The following is a 20,070-nucleotide window of genomic DNA, read 5'->3' as shown; positions in this document are numbered from 1 at the left end:
AATTTTGGGTTGTTATAGTAATTGCAGTTTTCCTTTGTACAAAATCTTATCTTTTATCATAAATACTCTCTTTGTGCATAGGAAGGGCAGTCATGAATAATGGAACACCATAAGTGTGTATCATTCTAAGATTAATGAAAGGATAAAGTACGGGAAAATAGGACTCAGTGTACCAACAATCATAAGCTTATGCACAAGAAAAGAAGTCATCTACAAAATGTATATTTGGAAAAGGAACCAGGAAATCATATAGTAAGAACAAGAGATAACAGGTCAACTGTTGAACCATTGCTCAATGAAATATAAGGAGTAAGTTCCTTCAGGAGTACCTTCTTAAAATTATAAAAGATGAGGTGGTTTGACCAGATTGTTATCTATTTTCATTAAGAAAATGATTACTAATGTATTGAATTATTGTAGTATATAGATATTGGAATTACCTGAAATCATTGATGAAATCTCAGTGTTGTTCTTGCAACTATAATACTTGAATGTGTTAGGGAATGTTGGAGAGTATATATTTTAGTTGAATATGAAATCTGGTTGAAATGGTTAGCAATTTAAACCTTGGTGATTTCAAAAATCACTTTAATCTAACAGTGATTTTGGACCACCTTTAAAAACATCAGACATCTAAAAACAACTATACTTACTTTGGCTGCATATAGTTTGAAATCTAGATAAATACAATTTCATGACCTCCATGGTATCTTAGAATACCTACAGGGGCTGTTTGAACATTTAAATTATATGAAACAAGTAGAACTAACAAGAAATGACAATTTTCTGTGTGGTTTATTTCAATATATAAAGGTTTTTTTGACTGAGTAGATAGGACTATGTGACTTGATTGTCCATTTTTCTAAATTTTCATTGAAGCTATATGGAAAATTAGGTGTATGGAAGGTTTCGTGCTATCATTACATATTGATTTTTAAAGTGGACATTAGATGGGGCGGCTAGGTCGCACAGTGGTTAGAGCACCGGCCCTGGAATCAGGATTACCTGAGTTCAAATCTGGCCTCAGACACTTAATAATTACCTGGCTGTGTGGCCTTGGGCGAGCCACTTAACCCCATTGCCTTGCAAAAACCTAAAAAAAAAGTGGACATTAGGTATCTTAAGTGTGACTGTTATTAAGTGTTTGGGCCATTTAAAAAAAAACTGAGCACATATAATGGGTACCACTGAGAAAGTATAATTTGAATGCAAATATTCATTTTGCCCATTCCTTTTCAAAGATCCAGAGAGATATCAGAAATACTATGATGCATCAAATCAATGCTCTGTCTTTGACAGTGGCATTAAAGTATATATTGTGATTTGGTCTAGTTGCCCCTATATGGCAATGTTACCTTAAACATTAATTTCTACTTTCTTTGTTTGTCTGCTTCTTTATGCCAATAGTAAGTGCTTTCTTCTTTCTCAATTTAGCTGACATCATAATTATTTCTGTATTTGTATCTTGATAAAAAGTACACTCCATGTAGCAGTTTTGTGTTATTTTAACCTTGCTCCCCTAATACTAAGCATGTTATCTTTTATAGGGTAGGTGCTTAATAAATATTTGTTGAGTTGCAGCAATCATTTAGTATTAATTAAGTATTTATTTTGCATCTTTTCTTTACTTAAATTTTCAATACATATTAGTGTCATGAATTTCATGAATGAGCTTTATATACCATAAAGCAGAATACACTATACAATGCACTCTTTTAATATTTTATTTGAGAGATAGAACCAAGATGGCAGATTAGAAAAAGTAACTCAGATGACTTCTTCTAACACCCCCATTAAAATTATTTTAAAATAATACAAATTGAAAAAAATGAATTCTCAAATAGCAGAGCCAAGACAAAGTGTAGTAAAATACAATTCAAATCTGGGTGAGACTTTTTTCCTAGTAAGAGGAAGATAAGTTTATGATATTGGGTTCAAAGTTATCTACAATAGTGTCAGACGTAACCTCAGAATCAGATAATGGATAGTAAGCAATTCAACAATTGCTATTACAAAAAAGATCAGAGAGATCCTCGATGCTAGGTATTGCGACCTGTTGAAAATAGGAACACAAAAAAACCTAATGCTTGGGACAGTCCTGGTAATCTCCTGGAGCAAACACAAACTTAAGAAAATGTTTGGAAAATGAATAAACAAGAAAAAAAATAACTAGGGGTAAACAAAGATACTATAGTAAGAGGAAAGATCAACATACAAAATCATTAAATGACAATACTGTGAACAGAGTTACAGCAAACAAATAAAAAAGATGCAAATGGTAAATAAGCAAAATAATTTCTATGATAAAGAAGGGATGAATAGAAAAAGAAAATTGAGAAAAGAAATGAAAGTAATGCAAGAAACTTTTGAAAAAAGAGCAGTTTGTTTTTTAAAAAGGCATAAAAAATGTGAATCTAATAAAACCTAAAAATCAGAATTGTCCATAAGGTAAAAGACATAAAAAATTTGTGGGAATAAAAAGATTTCGTAAAAATCAGACTTAACCAAATGGAAAAAGAAATTGTACAGAATATCACTGAAACTTTAATTCCTCAAAATTACAATTGGAAAAGTGGAAACTGATGAATCGATGGAGAAATGATCCATGAAATAATAAAATTTTCTTTTGTTAAATCAAGGAAATAAGAAATACCTCTTTGAAAAAAATGACACAGTGACCTGAAAAAAATCAAGGATAGACAATTTAAGAATTACTGAGCTTATTTAAATGTGAGCATGAAAAAGGAGTCTAAACACATTTACAGAAATAGAAAGAAAACGTGCTCCATTATCTTAAAAATCGAGGGTGAAATAGATATTGAAAAAATATACATCACCTCCTGAAAGAAATCTCAAAATGAAAACTGCTGTTAAAAAGAGTTAAATTCTGGAGCTCCTAGATTAAAATATTGTCAGTTGCAAGAATAAGAACATTTATATTTTCTGAAGCCACAGTCAGGATCAAACATGTTTTTGTTTTTTAAGTTTTTGCAAGGCAATGGGGTTAAGTGGCTTGCCCAAGGCCACACAGCTAGGTAATTATTAAGTGTCTGAGGCCGGGTTTGAACTCAGGTACTCCTGACTCCAAGGCCAGTGCTCTATCCACTGTGCCACCTAGCTGCCCCAAGGATCAAATGTGTTTTAGCAGCATCCCCATTAATGAAAAGCTAGGAATGTGAACTTCCAGAAGACAAAAGAGGTAGGATTATAAGAAAATAAACAACTGAGAAAAAATAAGTGTAATTTTTCAGGAGAAAAGTAATATTTAATAAAATAGAGAAGTTCTAAGTATTCTTGATGAAAATATCAGAACTGAATAGAAAATTTAACTTTCAAACAGAAGACACAAGAAAAGCATTAAAAGCTAAAAGTGAAAGTTATCATAAACAATTCAATAAGGATAGTTTTACTTTCCTATATTAAAAAGATACTTATAGCTCCTAAGAATTTTATCATTATTAGAAAGAGTGTACATAGACAGAGGGCATGGCAAATTTAATAATGTTGGGATAGTTTCACAAGATGAAAATATTTAAAATAAGGATGTATTGATGGAAGGGGAAACAGAGGAAGAATAGGAAAAATTATCTCACATAAAGGAACTGTATAAACATGAAGTTTTATATTGGAACACAAAATGAGAATGATTGGCAACACAAAACCCACTCTCTCTAGATATGGTTCAGAGAAGGAAGGATCCATACTCTCGGTTTGGCATAGAAATCTTCTTATATGATAAAGAAGCAGAAAAAGAAATGGATAAAAGAAAGGATACTGAAAAAAAGACAGGGTGAATTAAGGGAGGCAGTGGACAGAAGCCCAACAAAAGTTTTAGAAGGGGAATAGGGCAAAAAGACAAACAGAATAAATAGGGTAATGTGAAATAAACAGTTAATTATCATAATTACTAAAGTGAATGGGAAGGACTCCTGCATAAAATAGAATAAGCAGAATGGATTAGAAAATAGAATATAGTAATAACTGTTTTAAAAAATAAAATATTTAAAATACAAAAATACACATGAAATTAAAATTTTGAACGGAATACAATTTATTATGCTTCAGCTGAGGCAAATAATCCAAGGTAGCAATTCTGATTTAAGACAAAAGAAATGGAAAAGCAGACCCAATTAAAAAAGATAAGCTGCAAACTTATAATGAGTAAAAAGAAAGACAAGGGTATTTTTGACAATGAAATAACAAAAAAGTTAAACATATATGCACTAAACAGGGAAGTTAGGTGGTCAGTGGTGGTAGAGTGGAGAGAATGTCAGAACTAAAGTCGGGAATTTAAATTTTGTTTCAGATGATGATATTTTTTGTTCTTCATTCCTTTTTTTTCATTAAAATTTTTTTTAGGATTTTTTTTGGCAAGGCAAATGGAGTTAAGTGACTTGCCCAAGGCCACACAGCTAGGTAATTATTAAGTGTGTGAGTCCAGTTTTGAACCCAGGTACTCCTGACTCCAAGGCCAGTGCTTTATCCACTACGCCACCTAGCCGTCCCATTTAAAAAAAATTAATTTACATTTTTATTTATTTCTATATTACAAAAATAATCTTGTATGTACAAACATAATTCCCCTCCCTCCACAAAAATAAAAAAAACTCATGAGAAATGAAGTGAAAGATAAAGAAAAAAATGTGCTTTCAGTCTGTGTTCTGATATCATTAGCTCTGTCTCTGGCGGGGGGGGGGGGGAAGCCTTCTTTATCATAAATCCATCAGAGAAGTTACTGCCATAGGTTTCCACAGTTGCTGATGCTGATTGTAAGTCTTTACGTCCATTTCTCCCTTACTATCATTTATTATATTTTTCTTTCTCTCTTTTTACTCCATCCCTCTTCAAAAATGTGCTGTGGAGCAGCTGAATGGCACAGCAGACAGAGCACTGGCCCTGGGACCAGGAGGCCCCAAGCCCACATCCCACCCCAGAACCCAGCAACCACCCAGACCCTTGGTCCAAGCCAGACCATCCAATCCCACCACCTCACTAAAAGTAAAAGAAAGAAAATGTTATAGCAGACTTCCCTCTCCCATGATCTATCCTCTCCTCTTATCCCCTGCATACTCCCTCCCTTCCCTCATCCCCTCTCTGAACCATTTCCTCTGAGAATGAAGGCTACCTTATTCCCCCTTACCTTCCCCTCTTCCAATCCTTTGCAAAATCTTTTTCTTGACTCTTTTACTTGACATATATTAGCCTATTCTACCTTTCCTTTTCCATTTTTCCAGTACATTTACTTTTCATCCACTGACTCCATTATTACAATATATTTTTACCTTCAAATTTGTCCCTCTCCTGTGCCTTGTCTATATATGCTCCTTCTAACTACTCCATTAAATGAGGGGGTTCATGTGAGTATTATCTATATCATCTTCCCATGCAAGAATACATGCAGTTCAACATCAAGTCCCTCATAATTTACCCTTCTCATCCACTCTCTTTATGTTTTCCCTGAGTTGTGTACTTGAAGATCAAACTTTCTGTTCAGCTTTGTTTGTTTCAACAGGATCATTTGAAATTTCTCCGTTCGAATGAAAGTCCATCTTTTTTCCTTGGAAGAGGATGTTCAGTTTTTCTGGGTAGTTGATTTTCAGTTGCATTCCAAGCTCTTTTGCCTTCCAGAATATTATATTTCAAATTCTACATGACCATAATGAGGATGCTACTAAGTCCTGTGTGATCCTGACTGTAGCTCCATGATGATATTTAAATAGTTTTCATCTGACTGCTTGTAATATTTTCTTTTTGACCTGTGAGTTCTGGAACTTGGCTATAATATTCCTGGGGGATATTTTTTGGATTTCTTTCAGGAGGAGATCAGTAGATTCGCAACGAGATCAATTTCTATTTTGTCCTCTGCTTCTAGGATATCAGGGCAGTTTTCTTGTAGAAATTCTTTAACAATGAAGTCAACACTTTTTTCCAGATCATGACTTTCAGATAACCCAATAATTTTTAAATTATCTCCTGAATCTGTTTTCTAGGTCAGTGTTTTTTTAAATAAGATATTTCATATTTTCTTCTAGTTTTTAATTTTCTTGGTATTGTTTTATTTTATTGTTTCTTGATTCCACAAAAAGTCATCAGCTTCTCTCATCTCCATTCTACATTTGTATTTTCTTCCAATATTTCTTATCTCCCTTTCCATCTGACCACATCTGCTGGCATTCTTCTCCTCATTAACTTTTTTTGAACTGATTTTTCCATTTGACCTAAACTGGTTTTTAATATGCTATTTTCTTCAGCATTTTTTGGGTCTCCTTCACCAAGCTACTGACTTGGTTTTCTTCTTTTTCTTTTATCACTCTTATTTTTCTTCCCATTTTTTCCTCTACCTCCCTTACTTGGTTTTCAAAATCTTTTTTGAGCTCTGCCATAGCCTGAGACCAATTAATTCTTGTTTTTCTTGGAGGCTTTAGATACAGATGCTTGGAGTTTCTCATTTTCTGAGTGAGTTTTGATCCTCCATGGGACCAAAGTAATTGTCTATGGTCTGGTTCCTTTTTTATGCTTATTTCCCCAGCCTGTGCCCTGATTTGGGGGTGCTTCCTGAGCTTTTGAGTATTATTGGGACACATCTGCAAGGACCTTAGTTCCTTTTGAGAGCTTCTGACAGCTCTCTTGCCTGTGCTCTGGTCTATGCATGGCTACAAGCACACCCCTCTGCCCTGGGGCTGTGATGAGGGTCCATACTCTCTGGTAATCGGGTCCCAGACTGTGACCAGGGTCTGGATATGGACAAAGCCCTAAAGTCCTCTCCCAGGGATACAGGAGAGACCTCAATAGTCTGCCCTTGCTCCCTTATCTTCCATGGGCTGAACACTCAGGAAACAGCGGCAGGGCAGCTCTGTGCTGGGCTGGGTGACTCTGTGGTCCTGCTTCCTTTTCCTGGGTTCTGGGCTGTGCTGAATCTGGCCTGCACACTATGGCAGGGGTTTCTCTGCTGATCATCAAGTTGTTCTTGGTGTTCTTGGTGTTCCCTAAGTTGACAGATCAGGAAACTGCTTCTGATGACACGAGCCAGGACTTCCAAGTACCCAGGCACTCTCTGGGCTGTTCCATGAAGGCTGAATCTTCTTCCCTTCAGCCTGGTGATCCTGGCTGCTGTCTCCTGCATTCCCATGATCTTCCAGGTTAAGTTGGGCTGGAGAATTGCCTCACTGGGTCTTTCCATGTGTTCTGTCTCTTGAAAATTTAGTTAGTTATAATTTTAAGGTTTTTGAAATATTTTGGAGAGATCTCCTAATAAAGCCTGTCCTCATGCCACCATCTTTGCTCTGCTTGCCCTTCATTCTTGAACAAGACCATGACATCAAGGAGGCAAGGCCATGACATTCACATTGTATTTGAGTGAAGGAAGTATTGTACCAAATCATCAACTTTATTTTCTTCATATTGTTAGATATAAATGAGGACAACTGAATATATCCCTGGTTGCAAGGCAATCAGGATTATGTGACTTGCCCAAGGTCATACAACCAATAAGTGTTTAAGTCTGAATTTGAACTCAGGTCCCCCTGATATCAGAGGTAGTGCTCTACCCACTGTGTTATCTAACTGCCAAACTTCTAAAAATAATCTAGCAGAAAATCTCCAAATTAACTTACATATGAATATGTCTTAGATGAATATATTCATGTGATCTCAGGAGAAAATAAACAGGAGTAGAAAGAAGAATTCTTTTTTTTTTCATGGTATATTGTCCCTATACAAAAATTGGGGGTATATTAGGTATATATAGCATACCTCATAATATAAAGTAATAAAGCATTACTATTAAAGGTGCCTGCTTCAGAACATAGTGCAAAGAAATTTACAATCAATATGGGGACATAAAGCATAGATAAAATAATTTGGAATGAAATAATCTAACAATAAAGAATGAACGAATCAAAGAGAAACAATAATTTTATAAAAGATAATTATAGTAGTGAGGACTCTATATGAAAAATTATGAGATGTACCCAGGGAAGTGCCTTATATTCATACATATTCACAAAATACAAAATTTATATATACATATATATAATATATGTGTTTATGCCTATAGATATTTAAATAGGTATCTATTTATAAATTAACAAAAAACTACAAAACATCTAATTATCATCTTGATAGATGCATTAAGAATTTTTGATAAACTACAAAACCCATTTTAAATAAAACCTCTAGAAAGCATAGAAAAAAATGGAACTTTTCCTAAAATAATGAGTAATATCCATCTGAACCTATTATTAAGCATAATTTATAATAAACAGGAATACTCCGCCATAAGATTACCCCGATCATCACCACTATCATTTAATATTAACTTAGAAATGCTAACTAAAACTCTAACAAAAGAAAAAAAAATCAAGGAATCAGAATAGTCATTGAGGAAAAAAAAACCTCTTTGTTGATGACCTGATCAATTAACAGCTTAAGAATGTAGTATATAAAAGAAACATAAAATCATCAGCATTTCTACAAATTACCAACAAAATCCACAGGAATGAAAAATTCCATTTAAAATAACTACAGAGTATTTAAAGTATTTGAAAATCTATCTGCCAAGACAAACTCAGGAACTACATAAACTCCATTGCAAAAAGTTTTCAAGTAAAGACAGATTTAAACCTCTTCTTGAGTAGGTTAGGGAAATATGAAAAAAATGAAATTATGTTTATTTACTTATTCACTGCCATACCACACTGCAAAAACTTTATTTAATTAAGTTAGAATTAATACAAAAGCATCTTAAAGAACAAACATATACAAATATAAAAGGAATCAATAAAAATATGAAGGAAGTCTTTCTAGAAGTTAGAAATTTCAATTTGAATTAATTATTTCATATTAAAATGAAATAATTATGGTAACTCTCTTATACTGTTAGTAAATCAAGTGATGTACCAGTGGAATTGGTAGGTATACAATAAACAGTAATAAAAGTCACTTGCAATCTAGTATTTTTTAAAAAACAAATTTTGAGGGCAAGAACTTATTATTTGGCAAAAATGTTAGAAAAAATGAATCCTAATTTATAAGAAATTAGGTACATACCCACATCTCATAACACATAGAATGAGAAGATCAAATAGATATAGATATAGATATAGATATAGATATAGATATATAGATATATGATTTAAGCATAAAGGATGATACTGTAAATTAATTAGAATTACATGAAAAATTTTACATATCTATCGATAGGGGGAGAATTTATGACTTAATAAGAAATAGAGAGGACCAGTGGAAATAAAATGAATAATTCTGATACATGAAACTAAATTTTTTTGCATAAATGAAATCAATTATTCAAAATTAGAGGAGGAACAGAAATTGGGAAATTTTATAACAATTTTTTTCAGATGAAGTCTTATTTCTCTACTATATAGAGACATGAGTCAAATCTATAAAAATAGGAGTAATTCCCTAATTGATAAATGATGAAAGTATATGAACAGGCACCTTTTAGAAGTAGAAATGGAACCCATAAACAATCATGAAAAATTAATTCTTTAAATCACTTTTTATTAGCAAAAAGCAAAAACTCTTGAGCTACTAGCTCATACATATCAAACTGATTATTAGCAAGATAGAAAAGGAAAAGCCAGGTGCTGATAGGAATATGGAAAAATTGGGTCACTTTCACTCACTGTTGGTGGAATCAAGAACAATTTCGAGCTATGCTCAAAGGGTGATAAAGCTATTGATTAGGATTCCCTAACCAAAGATATTTTGAAGATTTAATGAGAAAACATGTAAAAGCTCTTTATAGATGCAGATTAAATTAATGCTTTCTTTTTTAAAAATAATCATATGCTACCTGATATATTTTACAATACTTTAAGATTTTCAAATAACTTTAAATGTATGAGACTAAATCTCACAGCAGAACTGTAAGGCAATTGCTGTTTACTCTTTTTACAGATGAAGACCCTAGAACTTGTAGTGGTTAAATGTAATGGATTGCATAGTTAATAAGTGAATAAGACAGGAATCAAACACAGGTAGGAATCAAACTCTTTCTACTACTCAATTTTGCCTCAGAAAGATGATTTCTTTACTTCCAGTACTGATGAAAAATGAACAGGTAAAATAATTATATTTCCCAAAATGCTATTACAAATTTTACATACAACTGACTTAACCATCATGCTGTTTGCTCTGTATCAGTGATTTTTGGGAAGCAACTTTTTTGTGCTTAATCTTTAAAGCAGAGTGATCCCAATAGAACACATTGTTAATAATACCTCCATATAATTCAGATGTTATATAAAGTGATAATAAATTCCTTTCTATTTACTGTTTATAAAGTATGAAATGAAAGAATTACATTCATGACAGGGAGTTTTCCCATCACAGATTTAAAAAAAAATTCCTGAGATGGTTTGGCAGGGCAGTTTGAAATATGTCATAAGTGAGAGAAATTCTATGATTGTGAGTGATGCTTGCATGAAAAAAAAATTTTAGTTTAAAAATTTTGGCTTCAAATGTTGATTTACAAGGCAAAACTTTATTCACTCTTTCCCCTTGAAAATTGTTATTCAGATTTATCTGAGAAAATATTCATTTCTTAATCTTTACATTTTCTTCATGTTGTACACTATAATGGAATGAAGACCAAAGACAAATATCAGATGTATGGCATATGCATTAACTCAAATAAGAATATTAACTATGATCTTTGGGTGGTAAGAAGATTTTTCAGTTATTTTTTTCTAGGCTCCTTGAATACTGATCTAAGTATAAAAGTCCCATTTCTTCTAGAAAAGGAAAAATGATTTATAATTTCTCATAGAAATGTTTCAAAAGAACAGTTTTAGAGAATCATCTCTGAATTTGATGGTATTTATATATGGAAAAGAAAAAAGTAGTCTCTAAGAAAGAAAAATCCTGGCACATTCATATCACTTGCAAATAATGTGTGAAAAGATGTCTATACATTAAGTCCACTATTCCCCACATACAGAAATCATCTGTAAGAAAATGTTTCTTTTTGCAATATATATTTTGTAAATAATATGCTAATGATATGCACAAATAAAGGGTAAAATTGATTTTTATGTAGGTATTATTTTTATTATTTTTAAGTAAAAGAAGAAATCTATAACAATGATAGGAAATGTGAAGTAGTCACAGAACACTAAAATTTAGAACGATGCTGACAGTCCTTTCAACAATATAAAAACAGCTGAGTTTAGTGCCTATTAACCAAAAACAATAAATTAAAATACAAAGCTCTCATTTGGTATTTCATGTCCCTCTGTAACTGAACCCATGGTGAACGACTTTTGGGTTGACCCTGCTTTGCTTTTGTTGCCTCCCTTTAATTGTCTTCCACATTACTCCAACACCTTCAGGTAAATTGGGAATTAGTTTTTGACTTTTGTTTCATTCACAAACTGATGGTTTTGATTCTGAAGGAGAGTACTTAATAATAATATAGTTAAATAAGATTGATTAAAACCAATTGTAGAGATCCTGATAGATGACCCCAAGAGAAGAAAACTCTTCTTCATTTCACAGGCAAGGAAGCATGATTTGGTATCTGCAATCAGTCCCATGAAAACTTCTGTACCAATGTTTAGAAGAAGCTAAAACTTATTAATTAGCATTTTATGAAAAAAAAGAAGCAAATGACTAAGTGAAACTGAAAGTGAAATTTCTGCATCATCCATTTCTAAGCTCAGTTATCTAAGAAAGTATATTTTCCACTTGTAGTCAAATGAATTCATAAAAACTTTATTAAAGAATACCATATTTGACTCCCAAATATTTTTAATCTTTCAACCTTGTAAATATATTTTACAAAGATTTTTTACTTGATTGAAATCTTTTCAATTCTCTAGCATTTTTCCAATTTCTCAAAATATATTGTGCAAAAATAGTGATTTTTTTTATAATTATCTTTCTCTTTTTTGTTTTGGCATTGTTATATTTTCTCATTCTTTTTTCTGCATGTAATTTTCTTTATTATTTAATTATCTTAAATGATAGATTTATTAAGGAAAGGGTCATAAATGATTCAAGATAATTTCAAAAACAATGATTTTTATCAGTTATTTTTCCCTTCTTTTTAATGATTCTAATGATTTACCTCAAAGTGGAAAAACATGAATGAAAATATAAAAATATATTTTATATAAATATAAAATATATACATATAGTATATAAAGATATGCACTATATACATCATATATTATAAATAAATGAATGAATGAATGAATGAATGAATGAATGAATGAATGAATGAATAAATGTATAAATAAATAAAAGGGTAGCTAGCTAGTACAGTGGATAGAACATCTGAACTGGAGTCAGAAAGCTTCATCTTTATAAATACATATCTGTCCTTACACTCTTTTTACTTTTTTTTCTTTTTCAAGGCAATAGGTTTAAGTGGCTTGCCCAAGGCCACACAGCTAGGCAATTATTAAATGTCTGAGGCCAGATTTGAACTCAGGTACGCCTGACTCCAGGGCCAGTGCTCTATCTGCTGCGCCACCTAGCTGCCCCATGGCCTTAGACTCTTATAAGTTGCCCAGTGACCTGGGCAACTCACTTAATCCTGTTTGCCTCAGTTTCTAATCTAAAATTAGTTGGAGAGATGGCAAATCATTCTAGTATCTTTACCAAGAAAGCCCCAAATAGAGTCATGGAGAGTCAGATATCTTTGAAAAACAACATAAGAATTTTATGGGTAATTAATATCAAACAATACATAATTCTTTAAACAGTTATTTTAGCTTTTATAAATGCCTAAATTTTGTATTTCAATGACCTGCTATAATTACTTTAAAATTACAAATAATCTCTCAATATTTAACCATCTTTTGAAATGCAGGGCGAACAAAGGAAAGTGACCAGAGTAGTAAAGGATGATCCTCATATGAGAAATTACAAGATAAGTATCGAGCTTATCCTAGAAAATTATAGAATAAGATTCTTTCTTTGAAGGACAATTTCATAACAAAGGGTATTGATGTCTGCTTTCCCAAGAGATAAGATATAATAGCAATAGTCATAACAGAAAAATAGATTTTCATTTAATATGAAAATAAACAATCTCAAAATTAGATTTATCCAAAAGAGTATTGAACTATCACAAGAAGGTATACTTTTCTATTCTGGAGGTTCTCAAATAAAGGCATCATTACCACTTATTAAAAGTAGTTTAGAGGGACAACACAAGTCACAGTCAAGTGGAAAAAAAACTATCCATTAGTCCTCTGGAATCACATCATATTGATCAGAGTTCCATAAGTTTTTCTGCATCTTTGCTTTCTCTGCTCTTCATCAGTTAACATAAACCTTCTGAGATTTCTTTAATTCATCTTCTTCCTAATTTCCTACTATACTATAATACTGTTTTTCACTTATAAATTCAAATCCAAACTTTATATATTTTACTTGGCTTGAAAAAGCTATCAATGTTTTTGCACACCATTAAAGTTTTGTGTTATTATTTACTTTTCTTGTTTTTCCTACCTCTAATATCTACTTTTCCTTTTTATTTACCTTTTGAGTGAAACATTTTTAATCTCTCTCTCTCTATGAATATGTTTATGTTTTCATCTTTTACCAGGTAAGATTAGCCAGATTTAGTTATTCAGTTCCTTATATCTGTCTACTTATATAAGTTGATTATATGACATCATGTCCCTAATTTTTTTCCTTTGTGATTCTCCTATCCCCAGTGTAATACTTCCCTAACTTTTTAGATCTTTATTAGTATATAATAGAACCACTCTCCAGGAAGATAGAGCAAACTTTTAATCTCATACTAACATGTAAGCAGTCCTTTTGTTGCCTTTTTCTTTTAGTCCCTTGTTACCGGTCATTCATGTTTACCTTTCTTATGCTTTTCTTAAATCCTTTGAAAAGCAATTAAAAGGCACAGAGGTTAGATACTAGGCCTTTTGTGAGGAATCAAGACACAATAAAACAATATCAAAAGAATGAAAAACTAGAAGAAAACTTGAAATATTTTATTGAAAAAAAAACCAATGGCTCTGGAAAGCAGATGCAAAAAAGATTATTTAAAAATTATCATGCTACCTGAAAGTCATCATCAGGAAAAGAGCCTTGAATTCATTTTTAAGGAATTTCTACAGGAAAATTGTCCTGATATCCTAGAAGCAGAAGGTAAAATACAAGCTGAGAGACTCTACCGATTTCCTCAGGAAAGAGATCCAAAAAACCCTTAGGACTATGATAGCCAAATTCCAGCACTCCCAAGTCAAAGAGAAAATATTACTAACAGTCAGAATAAAACTATTTGAATATCATGGAGCTGTAGTCAGAATTACCCAGGACTTAGCAGCATCCACATTAAGGGTTTTTAGGGATTGAAATGTAATATTCCAGAAGGCAAAAGAGCTTGGAATGCAACTGAGAATCAACTACCCAGCAAAACTTGAACATCCTCTTCCAGGGGAAAAGATGGACTTTCAATGAAACAGGGAAATTTCAAATGTTCCTGTTGAAACAACCAGAGCTGAACAGAAAGTTTGATCTTCAAGTACACGACTCAGGAGAAACATAAAGAGAGTGGATAAGAAGAGTAAATTATGAGGGACTTAATGATGATGAATGTCATGGATTCCTGCATGGGAAGATGATACAGATGATATCCACATGAACCCTCTCATTTAATGGAGTAGTTAGAAGGAGCATATGTAGACAAGGCACAGGAGAGAGCCACATTTGAAGGTAAAATATATTGTAATAATGAAGTCAGTGGGTGAAAATGTACTGGGAGAAAGGGAAAGGAGAGGTAGAAGAATAGGATAAGATATGTCATGTAAAAGAATCAAGAACAAGTTTTGCAAAAGAGTGGAAGAGGGGAAGGTGAGGGGGAAATAAGGGAGCCTTCATTCTCAAAGGAAATGGCTCAGAGAGGAAACAGCATACAATCTGAAAAGGGAATAGAAATCCAGAGGGAAAAAAGAAAGAAATGGAATGGGGATAAAGAGGTTTAGGTAAGGGAGGGAGTATGGAGGGGATAGAGGAGAGCATAGATCATGGGAGAGGGTAGTCTGCTATAACACATTTTCTTTCTTTTACTTTTAGCGAGGTAGTGGGATTGGGTGATCTGGCTTGGACCAAGGGTCTGGGTGGTCGCTGGTTTCTGGGGTGGGATGTGGGCTTGGGGCCGCCTGGTCCCAGGGCCAGTGCTCTGTCCGCTGTGCCACTCAGCTGCCCCACAGCACATTTTTTGATGAGGGACAGAGTGAAAGGAGAGAGAAAAACATAATAAATGGTAGTAGGGAGAAGTAAATGTAAAGAATTACAATCAACATCAGCAACTGGGGAAAAATATGGAAGTAACTCCACTGATGGATTTTTGATAAAGAATGCTATCCCCACCAGAGACAGAGCTAATTGGTAGTGGGGAGAATGGGTGGAGGGAACTGCAATCAGGAACATCAAATGTGGGAGAAACTACTCTATTGGACATAAGTCCATTTTATAAAGAATGTGATCACCACAGAGACAGAGCTGATAATAATGGAACACAGACTGAATCATACTTTTTTCTCTTTCTTTCTCCTGAGATTTATTTATTTTTGTGTGGGAAAGGGGATTATGTTAACTCTTGCAACAAGAATTTTTAGTAATGTGTAAATAAATAAATAAATAAATAAATAAATAAAATAATTAAAAAATGTTTCTCTTTTTGAGTTGAAAACTGGCCTCTGAAAGATACTTATTAACTGTGTGATCCTGGACACATCACCAAACCCCATTTGCTTCAGTTTCCTTTTTGGTAAAATGAACTGGAGAAGGAAATGGCAAACCATCCCAATATTTCTACCAAGAAAGTCCCACAGGGGTAATGAAGAGTCAAACTCAACTGAAATACTTACTTTGAACTTCAATGTTTTTATGCACTTCTATTTGCTTGTTATTTTTTTAAAGAAATTCTCTGTAGTACTGTATTTCATTAAAGATTCATTTCCCCCCATGGGTTATGCTAGCTTTGCTGTTTAAATGATTATTATTATTTTTTAATTTTTAATTTTTATTTTATTTTTTATTCATTTTATTTTATTTTTATATTATCTTTTAATTTTAAAACTATATCCTTTGACTGATTCTTTTCCTAATATCTGATTCTAAGGTTGTTACTACTTTAGAGCACTGGCTGATAATTGGTGTCAGATTCTGATTTTACCTGTGCAGTACTTGAATTGTTTCCTGGTATTTTCTTTGACATTTTACACAGTTTTGCTGTGTAAATGATGATTATTATTATTTTAATTTTTAATTTTAATTTTATTTTTAATTTTTTTAATTTTTTATTTAATTTAATTTTTACATTATTTTTAATTTTAAGTCTATATTCTTTGCCTAATTCTTTGCCTGTTATCTGATTCCAAGTTCTTTACTCCTTTAAAATACTGGCTGATAATTGGTGTAAGATTCTGATTTTGCCTCTGCAGTACTTGAATTGTTTTTGGTACTTTCTTTGACTTGGAAGTTCTGAATTTGGGCTATAACATTCTTAGAAATTTTCCTTCTGGTGTTGTTGCTAAGAAATGACCGGTAAATTTTTTGTGTGTGTTTTTCACTTTGACCTTTGATGTTAAGGAATATGAGAAGTTAAGATTATTTGAAATATTATTTCCAGGCTTCAGGTTTTTTCTTTGGTCAAGGCTCTTAGGTAATTCAATTATTTAAAAGAAAATTCCCTTCACAATCTGTTTTCTAAGTCATTTGTTTGTGCTATGATAAAATATACATTTTCTTTAACTTTTTCAATCTTTGAATGCAGTATGCTTTGTTCTGCACTCAGACCCAGTATTTTTTTTTTTCCTGGATATGGAGGAGATTTTCTATCACATGTTTTTTATCATTGATCTTTATTAATGAATTGCTGAGAAGAGCTGAGTCTATCATAGTTGATTTTCTCAGAATGATACTGCTAATATGTACAATGGTTTCCTATTTTTGCTCTCTTCAGTCAGTATCAGTTCATGCAAGTCTTTCTAGACTTTTCTGAAGTCTGCTTGATTATGGTTTCCTACAGAACAGAGTACTTCAGCACATTAACATATTCATTGATGGAGATCCCCTGAAAAAGAGCTATTATAATGAGATTATGAGTACAGGTAAGTGGCACAGTGGATAGAGCACTGGCCCTGGAATCAGGAGGACCTGAGTTCAAATTCGGCCTCAGACATTTAATAATTGCCTAGCTGTGTGACCTTGGGTGAGTCACTTTCAACCCCATTCCCTTAAATAAAAATAAAGTTTAAAAAATCCTTTTAAAAAAGAGATTATGGCAAGTTATTACTAGGATTATACATCATGATCATCATGTAGGATTTATACCAGGTAATCGGGGATGGTTCGATATTATGAAATATAGTTGAACATAGTTGAACATATCAGTAACAAGAGCAACAGAAAACATATGATTATCTCAAAAGATGCTGAAAAAATCTTTGTCAAACTAGAACATCCCTTCTATTTAAAACTTTAGAAAATATAGAAATAAATGGAGATTTCTTTAAAATATAATAAAATAAAAATAAAATAATTTCCTTAAAATAAAAAATAATAAGCTTAAAACATCAACAAAAATTATATGTAATGTGGATATACTAGGAATATTTCCAATAAAATCGGGGTAAAAAAAGATGCCCATTATCACCATTACTATTCAATGTAGTATTAGAAACATTAGCTTTAGCAATAAGAAAAAAAAAGAAATTGAAGGAATAAGAATTGGCAATGAGGAAGCATTTAGAGAAAATCATGTTAAAAAAAACTACTTGAAACAATTTATAAATTCAACAAAGTAACAGAAATAAAATACACCCACATAAATCAGCAACATTTCAATATATGAACAACAAAACCCAAGAACAAGAGATAGAAATGAAAATTCCATTTAAAGTAACAGCAGACAATATTAAATACTTGGGAATCTACCTCCCAAGATACTCTAAGAACACAATTACAAAACACTTCACAGAAATAAAGTCAAATCTAAGCAATTGGAAAATTGTTAATTGCTCATGATTAGGTCAAGATAATATAATAAAACTAAAAATTCTACCTAAATTAATTTGCTTTAATTAGTGCCATACTAATCTAACTATGAAATAATTATTTTACCAAGCTGAAAAAATAGTAACAAAATTCATCTGGCGCAACAAAAGGTCAAGAATATCAAGGGAACTGATGGAAAAAATATGTAAAGGAATGAGCCTAAATTTATCAGATCTAAAACTATACTATAAAGCAAATCTCATCAAAGTTACATGGTAGTTGTTAAGAAATAGAGTAATGGAACAATGGATTAGGATGATTAAAAAAAAACCCAAAACAAAAAAAAAATTATGGCAGTAATCTGCTAATTGACAAACTCAAAGTCATTAGTTTCTGGGATAAGAACTCACTATTTGACAAAAATTGTTGGTAAAGCTGGAAAATAGTAAGCCAAAAACTAGGCATAGATCCACATCTCACATCTTATACAAATTAGTATAGGATTTCGACATACACAATGAAATCATGAGCCACTTTAATAGATCAGGAAATACTCTATCTGTCCGATCTATGGAAAGGGGAGAAATTTAATAACCAAGCAAGAAATAGAGTACATTATAAATTGCAAAATGCTTTATTTTGACTAAATTAAATTATAAAGTATATGCAATAATAAAACCAATGCTGTCAAGAAAGGTATGAAACCATTTTCACAACTTGGGGTTCTGATAAAGGTCTTATTTCTTTTACATTTTTTAGGTGGTCTTTTTTTGGCAAGGCAATGGGGTTAAGTGAATTGCCCAAAGTCACACAGTTAGGCAATTATTAAATATTTGAGGCGGGATTTGAACTCAGGTCTTTCTGATCCCAGGGCCAGTGCTCTATTCACTGTGCCACCTAGCTGTTCCCTTAAAGGTCTCATTTCTATAATATAAAGATAATTTTATCAAATTTATAAGGTTACAAGTCATTTCCCAATTGATAAATGGTCAAAGATATGAACAGATAATTTTCAAGTGAAGAAATTAAAGCTATATATAATCATATATGAAAAAATTCTCCAAAGAAGTCCCATTCATAGCATCTCTTTTTTGTAGTATCAAAGAAATGGAAATTGAGGGGATGCCCATCAATTGAGGAATGACCGAACTATTTAAGGAATATGAATGTTATTGGAGTACTGTTGTTCTATAAGAAACTATGAATGAAATGATTCTGGAATGAATTACAGGAACTGAGGCTGAGCAAAGGGAGTGGAACCAAGAAAACATTGTACAAATTAATAACAACACTGTAAATGATTAACCTTGATGGATGCAGCAACTCTCAGAAGTTCAGAGTTAGGACTACCCTAGGAGATCTAGTATGGAAAATTCTTATCCCCATCCAGAGGAAGAAAAACAAAACAAACAAAAAAAAACCCTATAGAATCTGAATGAACACTACATTCACTTTTTAGAAATTTCTTTTATGTATTTCTATCCTATCTAATGGCTTTCTTTCTTTTCCTTTAATCCCAATTCCTTTTACAGAAAATGACAAATCCTTAAACATGTTAAGTCCAAATAATATGTACAATATTCACCAGATTGATTGCCACTGGGAGAAGGAGGGTGGGAAAGGAGAATGTAAGGAAATTATGTAACTTAAAATATGCATATACATATGGAAGAATGTTGAAAAACTTTCATAACATGTCATTGGAAAAATAAAGCAAAATATCAATTGGAAAAAAAGAGAGCCTCTTTAAATATTTTTGCACATACAGGTCTTTTCCCATTTTTTCATATCTCTTTGGGATATAGATTTAGTAATGATATTACTGGATCAAAGGACATACACAGTTTTATTGTTCTTTGGGCATAGTTTCAAATTGTTCTAGTATGGTTGGATCAGTTCACAACTCCACCTGCAGTGCATTAATATCCCTGTTTTCCCCACAATCTCTCCAAAATTGATCTTTTATCATTTTTTGTCATTTCAACAAATATGATAGATGTGATGTTGTACCTCATAATTGTTTTAATCTGCATTTTTCTAATCATAATGATTTAGAATATTTTTTTCACATGACTG

Source organism: Macrotis lagotis, chromosome 3 (genome assembly GCF_037893015.1).
Source record: "Macrotis lagotis isolate mMagLag1 chromosome 3, bilby.v1.9.chrom.fasta, whole genome shotgun sequence".
NCBI classification, from domain to species: Eukaryota; Metazoa; Chordata; class Mammalia; order Peramelemorphia; family Peramelidae; genus Macrotis; species Macrotis lagotis.
This window is presented reverse-complemented; position numbering follows the sequence as displayed.